The sequence below is a fragment of the Kogia breviceps genome, chromosome 4 (assembly GCF_026419965.1).
Source record: "Kogia breviceps isolate mKogBre1 chromosome 4, mKogBre1 haplotype 1, whole genome shotgun sequence".
In the NCBI taxonomy this organism is placed as follows: domain Eukaryota; kingdom Metazoa; phylum Chordata; class Mammalia; order Artiodactyla; family Physeteridae; genus Kogia; species Kogia breviceps.
Genome location: NC_081313.1, coordinates 85,176,198 through 85,182,898, shown reverse-complemented (window position 1 = coordinate 85,182,898; position 6,701 = coordinate 85,176,198). Strand labels below are relative to the sequence as shown.

The window sequence follows — 6,701 nt, the reverse complement described above, 5'->3', positions numbered from 1 at the left end:
TCACACTGCTCCTCCAAACATGTTCCTGTCTCCTCTGTCACCATGTCCTAACCCTCTTTGTATTTACACACCCCTCCCCAAACCTGTTCTTATTTTTCCCACTCCAGAATTTCCTAAAATTACTTAAGACTTTGGTTTTGCTCCCCTAGTATTCAGATTCAGGGGGAGGGAAGTTAAATGATTCAGTCACCTTCTCCTCTAGTTATGTTTAAGCCTTGGTCTGTATCTGACTTACATGCCCTGACCCACAAAAAACAACAACAATAAAAAAACAAACAAAAAAAAGAAGGATTTCCTGTAAGATTGGGAGTTGAGACAACATCTTCATCAAAATGTTTCATACAAATTCTAAATACAAAACCATAGGACAATCATCTCCTGAATGACACACAGTGAGGCATATTTTATTTATGGCAAATGTGCCTATTAGTATCTGCCTGCTAACTCGATTGGATACTGTTATCTAGCTATTATAATTAGCCCTTACCAAATCTTTAACTAGACTATCTTCTTTTCTCACTTTACCATATGAACTCTGATTTAAATTTTTCAGACACTAGGTGAAGCAAAAGGTCTGTAACAACGTGTTACAGCTACAAGCTTAGGTGTAAAATTCTAGCACTAAAAGGAGTCTATGAACGTCCTTTCTCACAGAGTACCCCAAAAAATTTAAAACAAGAAGCTAAGAAATTTGAATAAAGCTAAAATACTCGACTCTCATAGTAGATCATTTATGAGTAATCTTTGTGCCTGTTGCTGCTGCCTATGGACCCCAAAGGAAGTTCACTGGAACTACTGCAATTTATATGCTCTGCTCTAGGAAATAACCAGGACTCTGGACTATTTTACCAAACCAACAAACATCATCACCAGAGAACTACAGGTACTCCAGTGAAAGGTCCTCTACAATCATATAACATTGGACATCATTCTGGTTTCCCAAGGATACACTTGTGCAGTGGTCACAGTGACTGCTATGTATATGATCCCTGAAAACTCTGTTGTCTGTGTCACCACTGAAAATGTGTAGACCATAAAACAGGAAATTTGTTGAAACAGAACTACTCTCCTCATTCTACTGTCTAAGGACACTTTGAGTCCAATGTTCTGAATCCCCTGAATTTATCCCCTTCAAATCTCCAATCTTGTTTTTACTCTCATAATCAGATTTTAACACTCATTAATTTTCTTATATATTCTTTTGTATGTGAGTGTGTGTGTTGCATGATGTGCTTGGACTCCCCCACCCCCCTGCCAGCTTTATTGAGGTATAATTGACAGAGAAAGCTAAGATATTCAAAATGTACAATGTGATGGCTTGGCAACCACTTTTCTACCCTCTCTTTCTATGAATTTGACTTTTTTTTTTTTTTTTTTAGATTCCACAAATAAGTGGTACCATGTGGTATTTGTCTTCCTCCATTTGACTTATTTCACTTTGCATAATGGCTTTCAAGTTCATTCTTGACCATGTTGTCACAAATAACAGGATTTACTTTTTTATTTTTTAACGCTGAATAATGTTCCATACTGTGTGTGTGTGTGTGATGATTTTTTATCCTGCCATCTATTGATGGAAACCTGGATTGGTTCCATACTGTGGCTATTGTGAATAATGGGAGTACAGATATCTCTTCAAGATAATGATTTCATGTCTTTTGATTATATACTTAGAAGTAGAATTGCTGGATCATCTGAGAGTTGAATTTTTAAGTTTTGAGGAACCACCATAGTATATTCCATAGTGCTACATTCCCACCAACAGTGTACAAATATTCCTTTTTTACCACATTCTCACCAGCATTTGTTATCTCTTGTCCTTCTGATAACAGATATTCTAACAGATGGGAGGTGATAGCTCACTGTGGTTTTGATTTGCATTTCCCTGATGATTAGTGATATTGAACACCCTTTGGTGTTCTTTTCTGTTTATCATTTGTATGTTTTCTTTGGAAAAAAATGTCTATTTAGGTCCTTTGCTCATTTTTTTTATTGGGGTTGTTTTTTCAGCTGTTGAGTTACATGAGTTCCTCATATATTTTGGATATCATCCCATTGTCTAGTACGTGGTTTGCAAGTATTACCTTTTATTCCATAGGGTACTTTTTCATTTTGTTGATGGTTTCCTTTACTCTGCAGGAGATTTTTAGTCTGAGGTAGTCCTCCTTGTTTATTTTTGCTTTTGTTGCCTTTGCTTTGGGTGTCAAATCCAAAATATCATGGCCAAGACCAAAGTCAAGGAGATTACCTCCTGTTTTCTTCCAGGAATTTTATGGTTTCAGGTGTTTTTTGTTTTTTGTGGGTTTTTTTTTTTTTTTTTTTTTTTGCTGTACGCAGGCCTCTCACTGTTGTGGCCTCTCCCGTTGCGGAGCACAGGCTCTGGATGCGCAGGCTCAGCGGCCATGGCTCACGGGCCTAGCTGCTCCGCGGCATGTGGGATCTTCCCAGACTGGGGCACAAACCCGCGTCTCCTGCATCAGCAGGCGGACTCCCAACCACTGAGCCACCAGGGAAGCCCTCAGGTCTTATATTTAAGTCTAATACATTTCAAGTTAATTTTTGTGATTGGTGTAAGATAGTGGTCCAATTTCATGCATTTGCATATGGGTTTCCAGTTATTCCAGTACTATTTATTGAAGAGACTCCCAATTCTTCATTGTATATTCTTGGTTCCTTTGTTGAAATTAATTGACCATGTATGTGTGAGTTTATTTCTGGACTCTTTCTCTGAAAAATACCATTGGGATTTTGATAGAGATTGCATTAAATTTGTAGATTGCTTTGGGTAATATAGACATTTTAACAATATTAATTCTTCCAGTAAATGAACATGGAATACCTTTCTATTTATTTGAGTCCTCCTCAGTTTCTTTCATTAATGATTCATAGTTTTCAGCATACAGATGTCTCACCTTCTTTGTTAAATTTACACCTAAGAACTTCATTCTTTTTGATATTATTGTAAATGGGATTGTTTTCCTAATTTATAATTTATTTTTTGCATAGTTTGTTGTTAGTGTATAAGAATACCACTGATATTTTTATATTGATTTTATGTACTGCAACTTTACTGAAATTTTTGATTAGGCCTAACAGTTTTTTGGTGGAGATTTAAGGGTTTTCTATATATACTACTATGTTACCTGCAAACAGAGACAATTTATTCTTCCTTTCTGGTTCAGTTACCTTTTTAAAATTTTTCTTTCCTAATTGCTCTGGCTAGGAATTCCAGCACTATGTTGAATAAAAGTGATGAAGGTGGACATCCTTGTCTTGTTCCTGATCTTAGAGGAAAAGCTTTCAGCATTTCACCATTGACTGTGATGTTAGTTGTGGGTTTGTCACAGATGGTGTTTATTATGTTGAGGTACATTCCCTCTACGCCCAGTTTGTGTAGCGTTCTTACCACAAAAGATGTTGAATTTTGTGAAATGCTTCCTCTGCACCAGTTGAAATGACCATTAGTTTTTATTATTTATTTTCTTAATGTGGTCTGTCACATTTATAATGTGTGATGTTGAATCATAATGCATCCCAGAAATAAATCCCATTTGATCAAGGTGCATGATCCTTTAATGTACTGTTGAATTCAGTTCATTAATATTTGGTTGAGAATCTTTACATCTATATCTATTAGGCGTATTAACCTGAAATTTTCTTTTCTTGTTGTGTCCTTATCTGGCTTTGTTATCAGGGTAATGCTGGCCTCATAAAATGAGTTTGGAAGTATTCTTCTCTCTTCTATTTTCTGGAAGGGTCTGAGAAGGATTGATATTAATCTTCTTTAAATGTTTAGTAGAATTTACCAGTAAAACCCTCTAGTCCTGGACTTTTCTTTATTGGGAAGTTTTGATTACTGAATCAGGCTTCTTACTTGTAATTATTCTGTTCAGATTTTCTATTTCTTCATGAGTTAGACTTGGTGGGTTTTCTGTTTCTAGGAATTTATCCATTTCTTCTATGTTGTCCACTTTGTTGATGTATAATTTTTATAGTAGTCTTTTACAATCCTTTGTATTTGTATGGTGTCAATTGTAATGTTTCCTCTTTCATTTATGATTTTATCTATTTAAGTTTTCATTTCTTTTTTCTTAGTAAGTCTAGGTAACATTATGTCAATTTTGCTTATCTTTTCAAAAAAACAACTCTTAGTTTCATTGATCTGTTCTTTTTTTTAAAGTTTCTGTTTCTGCACTAATCTTTCTTATTTACTTCCTTCTGCTAACTTTAGACTTAATTTGCTCTTCTTTTTCTAGTGTCTTGAGGAGTAGGATAGCTGGTAGGATAGCTTGTTCTGATTACTTCTTTGGTGCTTGCTTTGGCAGCACATATACTAAAAATTGGAATGATACAGAGAAGATCAGCATGACCCCTGCGCAAGGATGACACTCAAATTTGTGAAGCATTCCATATTTTTTACTTATACAGTGTTATATGTCAATTGTATCTCAATAAAACTGGAATAAGAAAAAAATAAAATTAAGAAAAAGAATTGCTTCTTTGTTTGCTACAGTCCTATAGAATTGGGACTGACAAATGGAAGCCCCTTTGTCTATCAGAGCCAGACATTTGGGAACCTTTCCCTTGGCAGCAGCTGTAAAACCTGCAGTGCTGAGATGTTTATAAAAGCTCCTTCTAGGAATTTCCTTGAGCAGGTTGGAGGGAGAAGGCAGGAGTGGTCTCTATCAGCAGCCCTGGTCTCTGGGTCACAGTCAGCCCCTAGAGCCTGCCATTTTGATGTGGATATTTTCCTTTTTGTCTAATGTGTAGGAATCACTCAGCTATTTTCTGGATGTTTTTCAAAGAGAATTGCTCCATGTGTAGCTGTTCATTCAGTGTGTTCATGGCAGGAGGGGATCTCAGGAGTCTCCTATTAGTGCCATCTTGCTTTGACTCTTCCTTTAGTACATTCTTAGGCATAGTTTTTGTCAAGTCTCTTAGACGTTCCATGATTTCTTAGTCCTAAACCATGCTCAACAGATGATACAACTAGTCCTTCAAGGCCAGCAAGAAAGTGAAGACCAGTCCATCCTCGGAAACTATAAACTTCAAAAATGACTCTTATCCCATCTCTAATAATATTTAAAGACAGACACCATCCATCTAAAATAACAAAGAGGCTGACCAGTTGTGCAAAATTTCCTGTTACTCACTCATGTGGCCCAGCCAAAATTTAATTAGGCTTTGACCCTCCCCACAATCCTATGAACTTTAAAGACTCCCATTTTTAAGGAATTACTAAGAGGCAGTACATACCCCCTTAAAAGCTCACTCTGATCATTAGCTGGCCACAGTAAGAAACAATGCCTGTTAAATCACCCCAGCCATGCTGTCCGCTCATCCCCACCTGCTTGAGTGATTTCCCTTCAAAGTTCTTGCTGACCTTGCTTACTCCTTCCTATATAAGAAAAGCTTTTTTTTTTTTCTTTTGATTTTGAGATGCTTGCAGATCTCAAGGTCTAAGTGTTCTTCCTGTTACAATAGTCTTTTCAAATAGTTTTTCTTTAGCCAAGTTCAGATTTGATTTTATTTAAAAATATATTTAAAATATTATTCAAAATAAAACAAATCTGTTATAATTATACTGTTTCATACCCACTGATTATAAATCCTGCATATATACATTTTTTTAAAGTTTTGGACCTTTATTTTTAAGGTTAAACTTTTTTTAAAACTTATTTATTTTATTTATTTATTTTTGGCTGTGTTGGGTCTTCATTGCTGCATGCAGGCTTTGACTAGTTGCGGTGAGCGGGGGCTACTCTTCATTGCGGTGTGCAGGATTCTCATTGTGGTGGCTTTTCTTGTGGAGCACGGGCTCTAGGCACGCAGGCTCAGTAGTTGTGGATTGCAGGCTCTAGAGAGTAGGCTCGGTAGTTGTGGCACATGGGCTTAGTTGCTCCTAGGCATGTGTGATCTTCCTGGACCAGGGCTTGAACCTGTGTGCCCTGCACTGGCAGGCAGATTCTTAACCACTGTGCCACCAGGGAAGCCCTATGCATTTTTATTTCATGTAAAATTCCATGGGAATGATAACCACCTTATTAAGTTAGTAGACTGTGTTCATAGGAACTATGTAGAGAGCCTCAGCAGTTTGGTAGCACTTCAGTTCTTAAGCTGGATTGGGGGTACATAAGTGTTAATTTAATATTCTTTATATTGTATTGTATCTAAAATTCTTCAATTTCTTTTTAAGACAGATCATAAAGTAGGGAACCATGTAACAATAATAGAAGTGATAACAAGAGAAGAAGCAGGGCTGATTTTGGCATTTAATAGCTTTACATATTTCTTTTATTAGCAAGAGTTAAAAATAAAATGAAAACTAAGATGGTGATTTTCAAACTATTTTCAATCAAAAGCTTGGGTACTGAGTTATCTTTTGGCATAGTGTTTACAAGTATAGGATTTGGAGTCAAATAGTCTAGGATTACATTTGCTGTTGACATCTTCTATTTCTGTCACCTTCAGAAACTGACACAACCCTTTGAGCCTCTGATCCCTCATCTGTGAGACGTGACATAAGCACTACCTCTTTGGGCTATTATGTGGTAAAATAGAGATAACTAGGTGCTTAAAATGTTAAAGGTTATTCTTTAAATAAAAGATTATGACAAAAAATTCATAATAATCTGTCTTCCACATGATTTCTACAGCCGGACTCAGAACCACAACAGAGCCCGAGATTGCAGATTTGAAGA

General features: G+C 36.4%; 1 non-coding gene across 1 annotated transcript; it reads left to right on the top strand.

The window, feature by feature from the left end:
* The first annotated feature begins 4,309 nt into the window (after window positions 1-4,309).
* On the top strand, window positions 4,310-4,417 carry LOC131756558 (U6 spliceosomal RNA). Its single transcript, XR_009335716.1, has one exon. It is a non-coding gene; the product is annotated as a U6 spliceosomal RNA (small nuclear RNA).
* Window positions 4,418-6,701: the final 2,284 nt, after the last annotated feature.